We start from the raw sequence: 20,470 nt of genomic DNA, 5'->3' as shown, positions 1-20,470 counted from the left end.
TGGGAGTGAGACGCAAGAGGGAAGGGATATGGGAACATATGTATATGTATAACTGATTCACTTTGTTATAAAGCAGAAACTAACACAGCATTGTTAAGCAATTATACTCCAATAAAGATGTAAAAAAAAAAAAAAAAGACTCCGTGCTTCCAATGCAGGGGCCCCCTGTTTGATCCCTGGTCAGGGAACTAGATCCCACATGCATGTTGCAACGAAGAGTTTGCATGCCACAACTAAGGAGCCAGTGAGCTGCAACTAAGGAGCCTGAGCCACAACTAAGGAGCCTGCCTGCCACTACTAAGACCCAGCACAACCAAATAAAAATAAACAAATAAATATTTTTAAAAACTTGTAAACAAATAAAAGAGCATGCTGATGATCTTACATATACGCAAATGTTTATAGCAAGGTGTGGGTGGTTCCAACGTTTCAAAAGGCATCATAATTTTCATACCATGAAGGTCAGTGCTGAGGCAGCAGGTTGCTGATACTGAAGGTACCACAGCATTGAAGGAAGAACTGCATAGGATAATTGTGGATGAGAAATATTTGCCAGAACACGTATGTAAGGTCGATGAAATTAGCTTGTTCTGAAAGCGTATGCCAGAGCATACATACATTCATCAGAAGTCCGAGACAATGCCAGGATTCAAGGCATTCAAAGACTATATAATGCCACTTTGGGGTAGAAATCTTGCAAGGTTCAAATGAGAGCTTTTCTTAATCTACCACTTGGAGCACCCTAGAGCATTCAGAAATATGAGAAAGCATATACTTCCCATTTATTGTTGCCATAACAGGAAAGCCTGGATGACATTAGCATTGTTTGAAAAGGTTTTTGAACAGTTTTTTTTTTTTTTTCCTCTCACTGTTATGGCCTCTCCCGCTGCGGAGCACAGGCTCCGGACGCACAGGCTCCGGACGCACAGGCCCAGCGGCCATGGCCCACGGGCCCAGCCGCTCCGCGGCACGCGGGATCCTCCCAGAACGGGGCACGAACCCTCATCCCCTGCATCGGCAGGCGGACTCCCAACCACTGCGCCACCAGGGAAGCCCTGAACAGTTTTATTGTGCACGCAAGAGAATGTTGCAGGCAAAACATTCAATTCAAGATTCTTCTGATCTTAGACAATGCTCCAAGGCATCCACATCGTATCAGCGACATGATGTAAAGGTTGTGTATTTGCTGCTGATCACAACGGTACTCATACAGTCAATGGACCAAGGTGCAATAGCTACATTCAGAGCACCCTATTTATGCCAAATGTTTGCATACGCTTTTGAACTGGCTGAATCTGGCCAAATGCTCTGAGAGATCTGGAAAAGTTTTCACATTCTAAATGCTATCCAGAGCATTGCTGTAGCATGGAAAGAAGTCACACAGCAATGTGTGAAGACATATGTGAACACATTCAAAAGATTCTGCTATTGATGAAATAGTAAGTAACAAGATACTAGTGCTTGAGAAACAGCTAGAGTTGGACGTTGAAGAGGATATTCATGAGCTTGTTGGCATCAAGGCTGAAGAGCTTTCCAATGAGGAGCTGATCAAACTGGAGGGAAAAAGAGTTAAAAAGTTGGGAGACTTCCCTGGTGGTCCAGTGGTTAAGACTTCACCTTCCAAAGCAGGGGGTGTGGGTTCGATCCCTGGTTGGGGAGTTAAGATCCCACATGCCTCGCAGCCAAAAAAACCAAAACATAAAACAGAAGCAATATTGCAACAAATTCAATAAAGACTTAAAAAAAAAAGTAAAGAAGTTTAGGCAGAGGAAGAAGAAGTTATACCCAAGGCACCAAGAAAGTTCATAGCAAAGAAACTGGCAGAGACAGTTACTACTATGAGCAGGGGCATATGGATATTAGAAGAAATGGACATCAATTACAAGAGGTTTTCAAGAGCTAACAGGCAGATACAGGATACTCAAATTTGCTGTAGAGAAATATGTAATGAAAAGAAGAAACAAACTGTACAGTCAAAACTTGAAATCTTCCTGAATAACAATGTGCCTGCTAAACCATTCGCAAGTATAGATGCCCCGATGCCTTCAACCAGCTATTCTCAAGCCTCATCAGGAGAGAAATTGATGACCCTGTCTCTGTAGCCTCCATATCATCCAGCAATTCATTTTAGTTCAATGCTTCAAACATTCTTCAGGTCTACTGCGCTTTCAGCTGTGTACCTTAATGGTGAGTATCCATATGACCATTCTGGTTTTCACTTTCAGTACAGTGGTCAATAAATTATATGAGATATTCAACATTTTAATATAAAAGTAGTCTTTGTGTTAGGTGATTTTGCCCAACTGTAGGCTAATGTAAGTGTTCTGGCTCATTTAAGGTAGGCTAGACTGAGCTATGATGTTCAGTAGATTACTTGTATTACATGCAGTTTTGACTTAAAATATTTTCAACTTAATGATGAGTTTATTGGGACATAAATCCATCATAAGTCAAGGAAGATCTGTAATAGGAAAACATGAAAGTATAAATCTCACTGGTAAAAGTAAATATATAGTAAAATTCAGGATAATCTGTTATAAAGGTGGTGGTTAATCACTTGTAAAGCTAGTATGAAGGTTAAAAGACAAAAGTGGTAAAAAATAACTATAACTACAATAATTTGTTAAGGGATACACAGGATAAAAAGATGCAAATTGTGACTTCAAAAACAAAATGTGTGTGGGGGAGAGTAAAAATCTAGAGCTTTAGAATGTGTTCAAACTTAAGTTGTTATCAATGTAGAATAGACCATTATAACTTGTTACAGGTAAGCTTCACAGTAACCACAAAGCAAAAACCTATAGTAGATACATAAAAGATAAAGGGATAAGAATCTAAGGATACTACTACAGAAAATCACAAAGCAAGTGAGTGAGAGAAGAAAAAAGAAACAGGAACTACAAAACAGCAAGAAACAACGAACGAAATAGTACTAAATACAAACCCATCAATAATTACTAAAAAATTTTTTGTATGTATGTAAGTACAGTTGATTTTATTTAAGTTTCAGGTATACAGTATAGTGATTCACAGGGTTTTTGTTTGTTTGTTTTTGGCCATGCCAGATGGCATGTGGCATCTTAGTTACCGGACCAAAGATCGAACCCGTGACCCCTGCAGTGGAAGCAGAGTCTTAACCACTGGACCACCAGGGAAGTCCCAGACATCTGTTTTTCAAAACCTACAAAGACCAGGGGAAAGCCCGAATGCAGTCCCCCACTACCACAAATTATGCAGTCGAGTTTCCCACATTTGGGGAAATCGCAGGGGTCAGCACATCCGGAGTGCAATGGATAAGCCTTACTCTGGGAAAACCACCTTCGTGATCATGCTATCTCCCCTGCCAGGTAAGTATGTGATTCACAATTTTTAAACGTTATACTTCATTTATAGTTATTATAAAATATTGGCTATATTCCTTGCGTTGTACAATATATCCTTGTAGCCTATTTATTTTATACATAGTAGTTTGTACCTCTTAATCCCCTACGCTTATTTTTCCCCTTCCCACTTCCTTCTCCCTACTGGTAACCACTAGTTTGTTTTCTGTATCTGTAAGTCTGTTTCTTTTTGGTTATACTCACTAGTTTGTTTTATATTTTAGATTCTACATATAAGTGATATTGTACAGTATTTGTCTTTCTCTGTCTGACTTATTTCACTAAGCATAATACCCTCTAAGTTGATCCATGCTGCTGCAAATGGCAAAATTTCATTCTTTTTATGGCTAAGTAGTATTCCATTGTATATATATATATACCACATCTTCTTTATCTATTCATTGTTGATGGACACTTAGGTTGCTTCTATATCTTGGCAATTGTAAATAATGCTGCTATGAACATTGGGATGCATATGTCTTTTCAAATTAGTCTTTTCATTCTTTGGATATATACCCAGGAGTGGACTTGCTGGGTGATATGGTAGTTCTCTTTTTATTTTTGTGAGAAAGCTCCATACTGTTTTCCACATCCTTACCAACATTTTTTTTTTTTTTCCGTACGTGGGCCTCTCACTGTTGTGGCCTCTCCCTTTGTGGAGCACAGGCTCTGGACGCGCAGGCTCAGCGGCCATGGCTCACGGGCCCAGCCGCTCCGCGGCACGTGGGATCTTCCCGGACTGGAGGACGAACCCGTGTCCCCTGCATCGGCAGGCAGACTCTCAACCACTGTGCCACCAGGGAAGCCCAACATTTATTTATTTATTTATTTATTTATTTATTTATTTATTTTTGGTTGCGTTGGGTCTTTGTTGCCGTGCGCGGGCTTTCTCTAGTTGCGGTGAGCGGGGGCTACTCTTAGTTGTGGCGTGCGGGCTTCTCATTGCAGTGGCTTCTCGTGTTGCAGAGCACAGGCTCTAGGCACCCAGGCTTCAGGAGTTGTGGCTCGTGGGCCCTGGAGCGCAGGCTCAGTAGTTGTGGCACACGGGCTTAGTTGCTCCATGGCCTGTGGGATCTTCCCAGACCAGGGCTCAAACCCGTGTCCCCTGCATTGGCAGGTGAATTCTTAACTACTGCGCCACCAGGGAAGCCCAACATTTTTTATTTGTGTTCTTTTTGATGGTAGCCATTCTGACCGTATGAGGTGATAATATCTCATTTGCATTTTAATTTGCATTTCTCTGATGATTAACAATGTTGAACATCTTTGCATGTGCCTGTTGGCCATCTGTATGTCTTCTTTGGAAAAACGTCTATTCAGGTTGTCTGCCCATTTTTAAATCAGGTTGCTTGGTGTGTGTGTGTGTGTGTGTGTGTGTGTGTGTGTGTGTGTGTGTGTGTGTGTGTGTGTGTGTGTGTGTGTGTGTGTGTGTGTGTGTGTGTGTGTGTGTGTGTGTGTGTGTGTGTGTGTGTGTGTGTGTGTGTGTGTGTGTGTTACGCGGCCTCTCACTGCTGCGGCCTCTCCCGTCGCGGAGCACAGGCTCCGGACATGCAGGCTCAACGGCCATGGCTCACGGGCCCAGCCGCTCCGCGGCACGTGGGATCCTCCTGGACCGGGGCACGAACCCGTGTCCCCTGCATCGGCAGGCAGACCCCCAAACACTGCGCCACCAGGGAAGCCCAATTGCTTGGTTTTTTGATGTTAAGTTGTAGGAGCTATTTTAATATTTTGGATACTAACCCCTTATCAGTTGTATCATTTGCAAATCTTTTCTCCTATTCAGTAGGTTGTCTTTTCATTTCATCGATGGTTTCCTTTGCTGTGCAAAAGCTTTATTTTTTTTAATTTTTTTTTATTTTACAAATTTAATCAGTTATACATATACATATGTTCCCATATCCCCTCCCTTTTGCGTCTCCCTCCCACCCTCCCTATCCCACCCCTCCAGGTGGTCACAAAGAACCGAGCTGATCTCCCTGTGCTATGCGGCTGCTTCCCACTAGCTATCTACCTTACGTTTGGTAGTGTATATATGTCCATGCCGCTCTTTCACTTTGTCACAGCTTACCCTTCCCCCTCCACATATCCTCAAGTCCATGCTCTAGTAGGTCTGTGTCTTTATTCCTGTCTTACCCCTATGTTCTTGATGACATTTTTTTTTCTTAAATTCCATATATATGTGTCAGCATACAGTATTTGTCTTTCTCTTTCTGACTTACTTCACTCTGTATGACAGACTCTAGGTCCATCCACCTCATTACAAATAGCTCAATTTCATTTCTTTTTATGGCTGAGTAATATTCCATTGTATATATGTGCCATATCTTCTTTACCCATTCATCCGATGATGGACACTTAGGTTGTTTCCATCTCCGGGCTATTGTAAATAGGGCTGCTATGAACATTTTGGTACATGTCTCTTTTTGAATTATGGTTTTCTCAGGGTATATGCCCAGTAGTGGGATTGCTGGGTCATATGGTAGTTCTATTTGTAGTTTTTTAAGGAACCTCCATACCGTTCTCCATAGCGGCTGTACCAATTCACATTCCCACCAGCAGTGCAAGAGTGTTCCCTTTTTTCCACACCCTCTCCAGCAGTTATTGTTTCTAGATTTTTTGATGATGGCCATTCTGACTGGTGTGAGATGATATCTCATTGTAGTTTTGATTTGCATTTCTCTAATGAGTAAAGATGTTGAGCATCCTTTCATGTGTTTGTTGGCTGTCTGTGTATCTTCTGTGGAGAAATGTCTATTTAGGTCTTCTGCCCATTTTTGGATTGGGTTGTTTGTTTTTTTGTTATTGAGCTGCATGAGCTGCTTATAAATTTTGGAGATTAATCCTTTGTCAGTTGCTTCATTTGCAAATATTTTCTCCCATTCTGAGGGTTGTCTTTTGGTCTTGTTTATGGTTTCCTTTGCTGTGCAAAAGCTTTTAAGTTTCATTAGGTCCCATGTGTTTATTTTTGTCTATTTCCATTTCTCTAGGAGGTGGGTCAAAAAGGATCTTGCTGTGATTTATGTCATAGAGTGTTCTGCCTATGTTTTCCTCTAGGAGTTTGATAGTGTCTGGCCTTACATTTAGGTCTTTAATCCATTTTGAGCTTATTTTTGTGTATGGTGTTAGGGAGTGATCTAATCTCATACTTTTACATGTCCCTGTCCAGTTTTCCCAGCACCACTTATTGAAGAGACTGTCCTTTCTCCACTGTACATTCCTGCCTCCTTTATCAAAGATAAGGTGACCATATGTCCGTGGGTTTATCTCTGGGCTTTCTATCCTGTTCCATTGATCTATCTTTCTGTTTTTGTGCCAGTACCATACTGTCTTGATTACTGTAGCTTTGTAGTATAGTCTGCAGTCAGGGAGCCTGATTCCTCCAGCTCCATTTTTCGTTCTCAAGATTGCTTTGGCTATTCGGGGTCTTTTGTGTTTCCATACAAATCGTGAAATTTTTTGTTCTAGTTCTGTGATAAATGCCAGTGGTAGTTTGATAGGGATTGCATTGAATCTGTAGATTGCTTTGGGTAGTAGAGTCATTTTCACAATGTTGATTCTTCCAATCCAAGAACATGGTACATCTCTCCATCTATTTGTATCATCTTTAATTTCTTTCATCAGTGTCTTATAATTTTCTGCATACAGGTCTTTTGTCTCCTTAGGTAGGTTTATTCCTAGATATTTTATTCTATTTGTTGCAATGGTAAATGGGAGTGTTTCCTTGATTTCACTTTCAGATTTTTCGTCATTAGTATATAGGAATGCCAGAGATTTCTGTGCATTAATTTTGTATCCTGCAACTTTACCAAATTCATTGATTAGCTCTAGTAGTTTTCTGGTAGCATCTTTAGGATTCTCTATGTATAGTATCATGTCATCTGCAAACAGTGACAGCTTTACTTCTTCTTTTCCCATTTGGATTCCTTTTATTTCCTTTTCTTCTCTGATTGCTGTGGCTAAAACTTCCAAAACTATGTTGAATAAGAGTGGTGAGAGTGGGCAACCTTGTCTTGTTCCTGATCTTAGTGGAAATGGTTTCAGTTTTTCACCATTGAGGACGATGGTGGCTGTGGGTTTGTCATATATGGCCTTTATTATGTTGAGGAAAGTTCCCTCTATGCCTACTTTCTGGAGGGTTTTTATCATAAATGGGTGTTGAATTTTGTCAAAAGCTTTCTCTGCATCTATTGAGATGATCATATGGTTTTTCTCCTTCAGTTTGTTAATATGGTGTATCACATTGATTGATTTGCGTATATTGAAGAATCCTTGCATTCCTGGAATAAACCCCACTTGATCATGGTGTATGATCCTTTTAATGTGCTGTTGGATTCTGTTTGCTAGTATTTTGTTGAGGATTTTTGCATCTATGTTCATCAGTGATATTGGCCTGTAGTTTTCTTTCTTTGTGACATCCTTGTCTGGTTTTGGTATCAAGGTTATGGTGGCCTTGTAGAATGAGTTTGGGAGTGTTCCTCCCTCTGCTATATTTTGGAAGAGTTTGAGAAGGATAGGTGTTAGCTCTTCTCTAAATGCTTGATAGAATTCGCCTGTGAAGCCATCTGGTCCTGGGCTTTTGTTTGTTGGAAGATTTTTTATCATAGTTTCAATTTCAGTGCTTGTGATTGGTCTGTTCATATTTTCTATTTCTTCCTGACTCAGTCTTGGCAGGTTGTGCATTTCTAAGAATTTGTCCATTTCTTCCAGGTTGTCCATTTTATTGGCATAGAGTTGTTTATAGTAATCTCTCATGATCTTTTGTATTTCTGCAGTGTCAGTTGTTACTTCTCCTTTTTCATTTCTAATTCTATTGATTTGAGTCTTCTCCCTTTTTTTCTTGATGAGTCTGGCTAATGGTTTATCAATTTTGTTTATCTTCTCAAAGAACCAGCTTTTAGTTTTATTGATCTTTGCTATCGTTTCCTTCATTTCTTTTTCATTTATTTCTGACCTGATTTTTATGATTTCTTTCCTTCTGCTAACTTTGGGATGTTCTTGTTCTTCTTTCTCTAATTGCTTTAGGTGCAAGGTTAGGTTGTTATTCGAGATGTTTCCTGTTTCTTAAGGTGGGATTGTATTGCCATAAACTTCCCTCTTAGAACTGCTTTTGCTGCATCCCATAGGTTTTGGGTCGTCGTGTCTCCATTGTCATTTGTTTCTAGGTATTTTTTAATTTCCTCTTTGATTTCTTCAGTGATCACTTCGTTATTAAGTAGTGTATTGTTTAGCCTCCATGTGTTTGTATGTTTTACAGCTCTTTTCCTGTAATTGATATCTAGTCTCATAGCATTGTGGTCGGAAAAGATACTTGATACAATTTCAATTTTCTTAAATTTACCAAGGCTTGATTTGTGACCCAAGATATGATCTATCCTGGAGAATGTTCCATGAGCACTTGAGAAAAATGTGTATTCTGTTGTTTTTGGATGGAATGTCCTATAAATATCAATTAAGTCCATCTTGTTTAATGTATCATTTAAAGCTTGTGTTTCCTTATTTATTTTCATTTTGGATGACCTGTCCATTGGTGAAAGTGGGGTGTTAAAGTCCCCTACTATGATTGTGTTACTGTCGATTTCTCCTTTTATGGCTGTTAATATTTCCCTTATGTATTGAGGTGCTCCTATGTTTGGTGCATAAATATTTACAATTGTTATATCTTCTTCTTGGATTGATCCCTTGATCATTATGTAGTGTCCTTGTTTGTCTCTTCTAATAGTCTTTATTTTAAAGTATATTTTGTCTGATATGAGAATTGCTACTCCAGCTTTCTTTTGGTTTCCATTTGCATGGAATATCTTTTTCCATCCCCTTACTTTCAGTCTGTATGTGTCTCTAGGTCTGAAGTGGGTCTCTTGTAGACAGCATATATATGGGTCTTGTTTTTGTATCCATTCAGCCAGTCTGTGTCTTTTGGTGGGAGCATTTAGTCCATTTACATTTAAGGTAATTATTGATATGTATGTTCCTATTCCCATTTTCTTAATTGTTTTGGGTTCGTTATTGTAGTTCTTTTCCTTCTGTTGTGTTTCTTGCCTAGAGAAGTTCCTTTAGCATTTGTTGTAAAGCTGGTTTGGTGGTGCTGAAATCTCTCAGCTTTTGCTTGTCTGTAAAGGTTTTAATTTCTCCATCAAATCTGAATGAGATCCTTGCTGGGTAGAGTAATCTTGGTTGCAGGTTTTTCTCCTTCATCACTTTAATTATGTCCTGCCACTCCCTTCTGGCTTGTAGAGTTTCTGCTGAGAGATCAGCTGTTATCCTGATGGGGATTCCCTTGCGTGTTATTTGTTGTTTTTGCCTTGCTGCTTTTAATATGATTTCTTTGTGTTTAATTTTTGACAGTTTAATATGTGTCTTGGTGTATTTCTCCTTGGATTTATTCTGTATGGGACTCTCTGTGCCTCCTGGACTTGATTAACTATTTCCTTTCCCATATTAGGGAAGTTTTCAACTATAATCTCTTCAAATATTTTCTCAGTCCCTTTCTTTTTCTCTTCTTCTTCTGGAACCCCTATAATTCGAATGTTGGTGCGTTTAATGTTGTCCCAGAGGTCTCTGAGACTGTCCTCTGTTCTTTTCATTCTTTTTTCTTTATTTTGCTCTGCAGCAGTTATTTCCACTATTTTATCTTCCACCTCACTTATCCGTTCTTCTGCCTCAGTTATTCTGCTGTTGATCCCATCTAGAGTATTTTTTATTTCATTTATTGTGTTTTTAATCGATGCTTGATTCATCTTTAGTTCTTCTAGGTCCTTGTTAACTGTTTCTTGCATTTTGTCTATTCTATTTCCAATATTTTGGATCATCTTTACCATCATTATTCTGAATTCTTTTTCAGGTAGACTGCCTATTACCTCTTCATTTGTTAGGTCTGGTGGGTTTTTATCTTGCTCCTTCTCCTGCTGTGTGTTTTTCTGTCTTCTCATTTTGCTTATGTTACTGTGTTTGGGGTCTCCTTTTTGCAGGCTGCAGGTTCGTAGTTCCCGTTGTTTTTGGTGTCTGTCCCCAGTGGCTAAGGTTGGTTTAGTGGCTTGTGTAGGCTTCTTGGTGGAGGGGACTACTGCCTGTGTTCTGGTGGATGAGGCTGGATCTTGTCTTTCTGGTGGGCAGGTCCACGTCTGGTGGTGTGTTTTGGGGTGTCTGCGGACTTTTTATGATTTGAGGCAGCCTCTCTGCTAATGGGTGGCGTTGTGTTCCTGTCTTGCTAGTTGTTTGGCATAGGGTGTCCAGCACTGTAGCTTGCTGGTCGTTGAGTGAAGCTGGGTGCTGGTGTTGAGATGGAGATCTCTGGAAGATATTATGTCGAACTGGGAGGTCTCTTGTGGACCGGTGTCCTGAAGTTGGCTCTCCCACCTCAGAGGCACAGCACTGACTCCTGGCTCCTCAATTTGGGATGATTCGTTGTCTATTCATGTATTCCACAGATGCAGGGTACATCAAGTTGATTGTGGAGCTTTAATCCGCTGCTTCTGAGGCTGCTGGGAGAGGTTTCCCTTTCTCTTCTTTGTTCTCACAGCTCCTGGGTCTCAGCTTTGGATTTGGCCCCGCCTCTGCGTGTAGGTCGCCGGAGGGCGTCTGTTCTTTGCTCAGACAGGACAGGGTTAAAGGAGCAGCCTCTTCGGGGACTCTGGCTCACTCAGGCCGGGCGGGAGGGAGGGGCACGGAGTGCGGGGCAAGCCTGCAGCGGCAGAGGTCGGCGTGACGTTGCACCAGCCCGAGGCGCGCCGTGCGTTCTCCCAGGGAAGCCGCCCCTGGATCCCGGGACCCCGGCAGTGGCAGGCTGCACAGGCTCCCGGAAGGGCGGTGTGGACAGTGACCTGCGCTCGCACACAGGCTTCTTGGCGGCGGCAGCAGCAGCCCCAGCGTCCCACGCCCGTCTCTGGGCTCCGCGCTTTCAGCCGCGACTCGCGCCCGTCTCTGGAGCTCCTTTACGCGGCGCTCTTAATCCCCTCTCCTCGCGCACCAGGAAACCAAGAGGGAAGAAAAAGTCTCCTGCCTCTTCGGCAGCTCCAGAGTTTTCCCGGACTCCCTCCCGGCTAGCTGTGGCACATTAGCCCCCTTCAGGCTGAGTTCTCGCCGCCAGCCCCAGTCCTCTCCCTGCGCTCTGACCGAAGCCCGAGCCTCAGCTCCAGCGCCGCCCGCCCCGGCGGGGGAGCAGACAAGCCTCTCGGGCTGGTGAGTGCCGCTCGGCACCGCTCCTCTGTGCGGGAATCTCTCCGCTTTGCCTTACCCAGGTATGTGGGGAGTTTCTTGCCTTTTGGGAGGTCTGGGGTCTTCTGCCAGCGTTCAGTAGGTGTTCTGTAGTAGTTGTTCCACGTGTAACTGTATTTCTGGTGTATCTGTGGGGAGGAAGGTGATCTCCGCGTCTTACTCTTCCGCCATCTTACCCGGAACTCTGCAAAAGCTTTTAAGTTTAACTAGGTCCCATTTGTTTATTTTTGCTTTTATTTCCTTTGCTTTAGGAGACAGATCCAAAAAAATATATTGCTACGACTTATGTCAAAGAGTGTTCTGCCTATGTTTTCTTCTAGGAGTTTTATGGTTTCCAGTCTTACATTTAGGTCTTTAATTCATTTTGAGTTTATTTTTGTAAATGGTGATAGAGAATGTTCTAATTTCATTCTTTTATATGTAGCTGTCTAGTTTTTCCAGCACCGCTTATTGAAGAGATAGTCTTTTCTCCATTTTATATTCTTTTTAAAAAAAATATTTATTTAATTTTTTTTTTTGGCTGCATCGGGTCTTAGTTGCAGCACATGGGATCTTTGCTGTGGCATGGGTTCTTTGTTATGGTGCGTGGGCTTCTCTAGTTGTGGTGCACGGGCTCCAGGGCACATGGGCTCTGTAGTTTGCAGCACACAGGCTCTCTTGTTGAGGTGCGTGAGCTCTGTAGTTGTGGCGCGCGGGCTTAGTTACCCTAGGGCGTGTGGGATCTTAGTTCCCCGACCAGGGGTGGAACCCGAGCCCCCTGCATTGGAAGGTGGATTCTTTACCACTGGACCACCAGGGAAGTCCCTCTCCATTTTATATTCTTACCTCCTTTGTCATAGATTAATTGACCATAAGTGCATGGGTTTATTTCTTGGATTTCTATCTTGTTCCATTGATCTATATCTTACACTTATACACAAAGTTACTCAAAATGGATCAGAAACTTGAACATTAGACCTGAAATGATAAAACTCCTAGAAGAAAACATAGGTGGTAAGCTTCTTGACATCTGTCTTGGTGATTTTTTTTTTGGATTGACACAAAAAGCAAAGGCAACAAAAGCAAAAAAAAATAAGTGAGACTACATCAAACTAAAAAGCTCCTGCACAGTAAAGGAAACCATCAACAGAGTTAAAAAGCAACATACCAAATGGGAGAAAATGTTTGCAAATCATGTGTCTGATGAGGGGTTAATATCCAAAGTATATAAAGAACTCATACAACTCAATAACAACAAAACAAAACAAATAATATAATTTAAAAATGGGCACAGGATCTGAATAGACATTTTTCTAAAGAAGAAATACAGATAGCCAACAAGTACATGAAAAAGTGCTGAACATCACTAATCATCAGGGAAATGAAAATCAAAACCACAATGAGATATCACCTCACACCTGTTAGAATGGCTGTCATCAAAAAGACAAGAAATAACAAGTGTTAGTGAGGATTAAAGGAAAGGGAACACCTGTGCACTGTTGGTGGGAATATAAATTTGTGCAACCAGTATGGAAAATAGTATGGAAGTTACTCAAAAAATTAAAAGTAGAATTACCATATGACCCAGCAAGTCCACTTCTGGGTATTTATCTGAAGAAGACAAAAACACTAACTCAAAATACATGCACCCCTATGTTTATTGCAGCATTATTTACAATAGCCAAGATATGGAAGAAACTCATGTCCATATATTCTGTATATTCATTATGCACACACACACACACATACACACACACACAATGGAACATTATTCAGCCATAGAAAAAGAAGGAAATCTGGCCATTTTTGACAATATGGGGCATAATGTTAAGCAAAATAAGTCAAATAGAGAAAGACAAATACTGTATGACCTCACTTATATGTGGAATCTAAAAACAAAAAAACAACCAAAGAAAAAAACTCCCAAACTCACGAATACAAAGAATAGGGGTGGGGTGGAGGTGCAGAATGGACAAAGGAGGTTAAAAAGTACAAAATTCCAGCTGTAAGATGCATAAGTCATGGGGATATTATGTACAGCAGGGTGACTATGCTAAGTAATACTGTATTGTACATTTGAAGGTTGCTAAGAGAATAAATCTTAAAAGTTTTCAACACAAGAAAAAAATGTTGTAACAGTGTATGGTGATGCTTCATGAGTAGTTATACTCTGTGACAATTTTACTAGATAATTTTCCTTCCATCCAGAACATCAGGGCAAAAGTATGGCTAATACAATAACTTTTATAAATACAGACCTCAATTAACAGAACTAGAATTTAACATCCACTGAAACATAACATTGTTCTCTCTAAGTTTGCCCTCATCTCCAGCAAACACAGCCAATCAGAACTAATTTGTTTGCAAAATAAGTGTGGTCAATTGACCACATAGCCTCCTCCAAACTGGCTGAGGGGGAACTCCTCAGGAGTCTCAGACTGAGTTCCCAAAAGTCCTCTCAAAGCCAGCACAGCATGCCAAAGGTCTGCTATCAGGCTCTGCCTTGGTGGATTTCTCTGTCTCCAAAATACTGAGATTCCTGCACATGCCAGGAGACACTCTTTCCCATTCACTTGGTAAGGCTGCTCCGAACCCAAAAGTCCCCAGTTTCTGGAGGGACCAGGCAGAGAGAGAAAAGAAAAATGCTTGAATTTTACCCACAGGTGTAGTTTACGAAATTGCTATAAATCATAACCAACTTGAGGGGAAAGGCTTCCCCATATCTGCAAAACACAGATCAAAACCAGTAACATTGGGCCTCCCTGGTGGCGCAAGTGGTTGAGAGTCCGCCTGCCGATGCAGGGGATACGGGTTCGTGCCCCGGTCTGGGAGGATCCCATATGCCGCGGAGCGGCTGGGCCCGTGAGCCATGGCCGCTGAGCCTGCGCGTCCGGAGCCTGTGCTCCGCAACGGGGGAGGCCACAACAGTGAGAGGCCCGCATACCGCAAAAAAAAAAAAAAAAAAAAAAACCAGTAACATACCAGGGCTTCCCTGGTGGCGCAGTGGTTGGGAGTCCGCCTGCCGATGCAGGGGACGCGGGTTCGTTCCCCGGTCTGGGAGGATCCCGCATGCCGCGGAGAGGCTGGGCCCGTGAGCCATGGCCGCCGAGCCTGAGCGTCCGGAGCCTGTGCTCCGCAACGGGAGAGGCCACAACAGTGAGAGAGGCTCGCGTACCACAAAAAAAAAAAAAAAAAAAAAACAGTAACATTCCAGACAAAACACATAAACATTATAACCATACTCACCAGTTCACTCAGTAACCAATCTTTCTGTTAACTTTTTATGAAGCCATTAAGTCTTCCATTAGGATCCTTTAAGTTCTTACCCAGTTCAGCAGTGTGATCTGAAATTTATCTAAGACCTGTTATGGTCAAAATGTCCTTCTTATGAATCTTCTTTTTTTTCTTTGACATCTTTATTGGAGTATAATTACTTTACAATGGTATGAATCTTCTTATCTTTTTTTTTTTTTTTTTTCAGTGCGCGGGCCTCTCACTGTTGTGGCCTCTCCCGTTATGGAGCGCAGGCTCCGGACGCACAGGCTCAGCGACCATGGCTCCCGGCCCAGCCGCTCTGCGGCATATGGGATCTTTCCGGACCGGGGCACGAACCCGTGTCCCCTTCATCAGCAGGCGGACTCTCGACCACTGCGCCACCAGGGAAGCCCGGTATGAATCTTCTTGAAGATGAAGCATTTTTGCCAAAACATTAGAGTACAACAATAACTGTCTACAAATGGCAAAAGACTTAAAAGGCACAGTTAAACGCCTAAACACAATGTAATCAATAAAGAAACTTGGTTACAGGAAAAGAAAGGAAAAAAGGGGGAAAAAACCCCAACAATATATGGTGATGGATGTCAACTAGACTTATTGTGGTGGTCATTTTGCAGTATACAGAAATATCTCATCACTGTGTTGTATACCAGATGCTAATATAATTTTATATGCCAATTATATCTAAATTGTAAAAAGTCAACAGAATAAAAAGAATAGATACATGTATATGTATAACTGAATTACTTTGCTGTACACCTGAAACTAACATAACATTGTTATTAATCAACTATGCTCTGATATAAAATAACATTTTTTTAAAGTCAACTGAATATATTCTGTTACTACTTTGAAGGTAATGTGCCCTTTTTTCTTTGTCTTATTTTAAGATTTTTTTCATTGTCTTTGATGTTTAACAGTTTGATATGCTACGCCTATGTATATTTTTGTTTCCATTCATCCTGCTTGGGATTCACATAATGTCATAAGTGCATTTTTTTTGTCTTGTCAGCTTTGAAATTTTTCAAGCATTATCTCTTAAAGAAAAGATCACCCTTATACACGCTCACATCTCTCTAAGATATGTTATGTATACATCTGATGTTTTCGCTGTGTACAATGTGACTATTTTTTATGTGAATTTTCACTCTTCTTTTTCTCTGTATATGCTTCCATCTAAATATTTTTCATTAGCCTTATAGTTCACTAATTCTCTCTTTTGCTGTGTCTGATTTCCTATTAAACCTATCTATTACATGTCTAATTTCAGTTATCATATCAGTCAATTCTAGAATTCCTAATGGAGTCTTTCTATCGATTCAATTATTTGATGATTTTTTCCATCTCTCTGTCTCTCTCTTTTCCTCTCTTTTCTTAAGCACATAAATAATAGCTCTTTTTCAGTCCTTGTCTGATAATTCCATTATTTGGCTTAACTTTGGTCTATTTATATTGTATGTTTTTTTTTCTTCTTGGTCTTCAGCCATATAGTCCTATATTTTGGCATGCCAGGTAATTTTCAATTAAATGCTAGACACTGTATGAAAAAAAGTATAGACGATCTAGATGATACTGTCTTCCTCTCAAGAGGATACACACTCTTCTTTGCAAGGCAGATAGAATAGCAGTTGATTATCTTAATCCAGTCAGAGACTTAGCTATTCAAGGAAAGTTTTGACAGTTTTGTTTATCTCTGATTTTTTTTGGCAAATCTCTAATTTGTCTAAAGCAAAGTTGGTTACCTCCGCTTTATAATGCCTTCAGACAGATGTTTTATGTATTATAACTGCCTTTTCTAGCTGTTCTCAGTGGAATAGTTGGTTTGCCACATGCTACTCCTTTATTACTGCATACCTCTTTTGTGCACTATAGCAATATTTCAGAAAATAATTAAATTTTTGTAGTGATAACCAATACACTCATTTGATTACATTTTAATGGAAAAAAATTTTTATCTGAGCTCAAAATATTTTTTAACATCTCTATTGGAGTATAATTGATTTACGATGGTGTGTTAGTTTCTGCCAAAATATTTTTATTGTGTCCAACTGCTCATGGACCATCTTGATATATCATAGGTACCTAAGAAGTATCCAGCTGAACTCGATGCTTTTCTTCCTCTCTTCCATGTTTAAGGAGACTAAAGAGGTGTAAAAATTAATTTCAGGGCAGAAGACCTGAATAGACATTTTTCCAAAGACGACATAGAGATGGCTAATAGGCACGTGAAAAGATTCTCAACATCACTAATCATTATAGAAATGTAAATAAAAACCACAATGATATATCACCTTACGCCTGTCAGAATAGCTATCATCAAGAAGTCTACTACAGGGCCTCCCTGGTGGCGCAGTGGTTAAGAGTCCGCCTGCCGATGCAGGGGATACGGGTTCGTGCCCCGGTCTGGGAGGATCCCATATGCCGCGGAGCGGCTGGGCCCGTGAGCCATGGCCGCTGGGCCTGCGCATCCGGAGCCTGTGCTCCGCAACGGGAGAGGCCACAACAGTGAGAGGCCCGCATACCGCAAAAAGAAAAAAAAAAAAAAAAAAAAAAAAAAGAAGTCTACTACAAATAACAAATGCTGACAAGGAGAAAAGGGAACCCTCATGCATTGTTGGTGGGGATGTAAATTGGTGCAGCCATTGTGGAAAACAGTACAGCAGTTTCTCAAAAAACTAAAAATAGAGCTACTGTATGACCCAGCTATTTCACTCCTGGGTATATATCCAAAGAAAACAAAAATACGAATTCAAAAAGATACATGCATCCTAGTGTTCATAGCAGCATTATTTACAACAGCCAAGATGCGAAACAACCTAGGTGTCCATCAATAGATGAATGGATAAAGAAGATGTGGTATATATATACACAAAGGAATACTACTCAGCCATAAAAAAGAATGAAATTCTGCCATTTACACCAACATGGATGGACCTAGAGGGTGTTATGATTAGTGAAATAAGTTAGAGAAAGACAGATACTCTGTTATCACTTATATGTAGAATCTAAGAAATAAAACGAATGTATATCACAAAACAGAAACAGATACAGTAAGTCCCCTACATACAAATGAGTTCCATTCTGAGAGCAAGTTCGTAAGTCCAATTTGTTTGTAAGTCCAGCAAAGTTAGCCTAGGTACCCAACTAACACAATCAGCTATATAATGCTGTACTGTAATAGGTTTGTAATACTTTTCACACAAATAATACAGAAAAATACAAAAAATAAAGAAAAAATATTTAACCTTACAGTACAGTACCTTGAAAAATACAGTAGTACAGTATAACAGCTGGCATACAGGGGCTGTCATCAAGTGAACAGGCAAGAAGAGTTACTTACTGGAGGAGGGAGAGGAGGTGGGAGATGGTAGAGCTGAAGGTTCATCAGCAATAGGAGATGGAGGGCAAGCTGCAATTTCACTCATGCCTGACACTGATGGAACATATCTTTGAAAGTTCACAACTTGAAGGTTCGTATGCAGGGCACTTACTGTACAGAGAACAAACTAGTGGTTACTAGTGGGGAGAGGGAGGGTGGAGGCGCAAGAGAGGGGTATGGGATTAAGATGTACAAACTATTATGTATGAAATAAATAAGCAACAAGGATATATTGTACAGCACAGAGAAATACAGGCATTATTTTGTAATATCTTTAAATGGAGCATAATCTATAAAAAATTAAATTACTATATTAACACATGAAACTAATAAAATATTGTAAATAAACTATACTTCAATTTTAAAAGGATTTTAAAAATAATCTGCTTTCTTTATTTCATTAGAAAAACATACATTTTTTTTCCTCTGAGGCATTTTATTTGCACATATGCATTACATCCCTGGAAAGAGAATCCAAGGATTTTCCCTCCTGTGTGTTTTCGTCTTGCTTCTTATGGTCCATCATGCCAGCTGAGGTTGTCAGTACAATGAAACCAAACTGACGGGACGGGAGCAGGTTATTCTGCCATTTTTCTAGATCTTTGAGTCGCACATCAAATCTGGGGCTGATCACGCCACACTTATTTAGGCTGCCTATGAGGTTCACAGCAATCTTCCCATCCCTGTGATCATCGTTGATTTCAAAGTTGCCAAAGTAACCATGCTTCATCATCACAGTTAGAAACCTGACGATGACTTTGGAGCACGGCCTAATAAGAACCTGGCATCTGCCTCTCTTTTCGGCATTGTTGACACTGTTGAGAGCATCAGCCAGGACATTCATGTGCACCATTATGGCAGTATGGAAAGACGGCGAAAGGAGCTGTGTCTTACATTTGTAATAGCAAGTAAACATCTACCAGGCAATAGCTCAGAAAAGCTTCCTGAAAAAGTTAAGTTTGAAAAGATGCAACATATCATGGTTGATGAAGCTAAGAATTTCCACACTGACAACAGAGACTACTATGAGGAAAAAAATCACTAAAAGGACAAAGAATTGCCCAGGAATATTTTTTTGGTTTTCTTGGACTACTTTCTGTAAATTTGCACCACTTGGATTACAGGGGCCTCCCCACTTCTTATCCTAGCATTCAGGAAGAGAATACACCAGAGTGGTCTGCAATGAGATCCAAAAGCCAAGTACCTGCGAAGAGCAGTGCAGGACGTCAGAGGAAATTCTCCACCTAACATCCCTCCTGACTCTCTTGGGGGTTCCTGGGCTCAGGGTGTGGATGGCACTTTAGAGCGAATTGTATTTGGGACATGAGGAGACCCATGTGGCAGAGCTATGCCAGTTCTTTTTTAGAAAGGATCACTCCCTGCAAGGGGTTTGTGTTTTAATAAGCACAGCAGATGAAGCTCCTTAAAGAAATGAGGAAGCAAAGGGCGTAGTCCAGAGCAACAAGGCATCTGAGGGGCTGGATGAGAACATCAGGTTGGACAGTGTCGTCTGGTGGTCGAACTTGGGCAGGAAGGTCACGTTTGAGGTCACTCCAAGCGTGGCTGAGACAACTATTGTACAGAATCTTATGCTCTCTCCAGCCTGGGTTTCCAATATGGAAACACAGCTGTATATTCTGAAGGATAACTGATTGGAAGGCCCCCTGTCTAAGAAAAAACTCTGCCTGTGCGTGAAACTAGCTGTTCTAGGTGCTGGGAATCCCGTGGCAGATGTGAACTGGAATCTGTGAACAAAGGAGTACAAAGAATGGCAAAGCACGAAAAGTGATAATATGGTTGTAAAACGGGCAGTCTTTTTTTAAAAGCCTCGCTTTACTCTCCTCCCTCCTGCTAATTTTCAGTCATTGTCCCCATGGGTCAAATCAACCAGAATTTAGCTGGCAAGGGAGCCTATTAATGTCATCCAGTCAGCCTCCCAGGGTCCAGAACAGGATGGAGAATGGATCCCAGAGGGACAAATGGAAGATGTTTACAACACAACCTTCTCATCTACTCTTATCCCTCCTGTGGGTGAAGGGTTAATATCCCCAACACAGTAAATGAAGCTGCCCTCCCATGGTGTCAGTCAGATGTTCATCTGAAACCAAAAATGTCAGCCATCCCCAATCTTATCAGGCCACAGGGGAGAGGGGAGAAAGAAACATCAAAGAAACAATGATGTTTTTGTGCTAAACATCAATTAGCACAAAACCTAACTGCTGCTGTCCCACTTCTGGAGCTGACC

General features: G+C 41.0%; 1 non-coding gene and 1 pseudogene across 1 annotated transcript; both read right to left on the bottom strand.

The window, feature by feature from the left end:
* Window positions 1-1,472: 1,472 nt before the first annotated feature.
* On the bottom strand, window positions 1,473-19,078 carry LOC132479257 (small ribosomal subunit protein uS8-like; annotated as a pseudogene).
* Window positions 3,192-3,355, bottom strand: LOC132479370 (U1 spliceosomal RNA). The gene has a single exon (XR_009530492.1). It is a non-coding gene; the product is annotated as a U1 spliceosomal RNA (small nuclear RNA).
* Window positions 19,079-20,470: the final 1,392 nt, after the last annotated feature.

Source organism: Mesoplodon densirostris, chromosome 18 (assembly GCF_025265405.1).
Source record: "Mesoplodon densirostris isolate mMesDen1 chromosome 18, mMesDen1 primary haplotype, whole genome shotgun sequence".
Classification (NCBI taxonomy): domain Eukaryota; kingdom Metazoa; phylum Chordata; class Mammalia; order Artiodactyla; family Ziphiidae; genus Mesoplodon; species Mesoplodon densirostris.
This window is presented reverse-complemented; position numbering and strand designations above follow the sequence as displayed.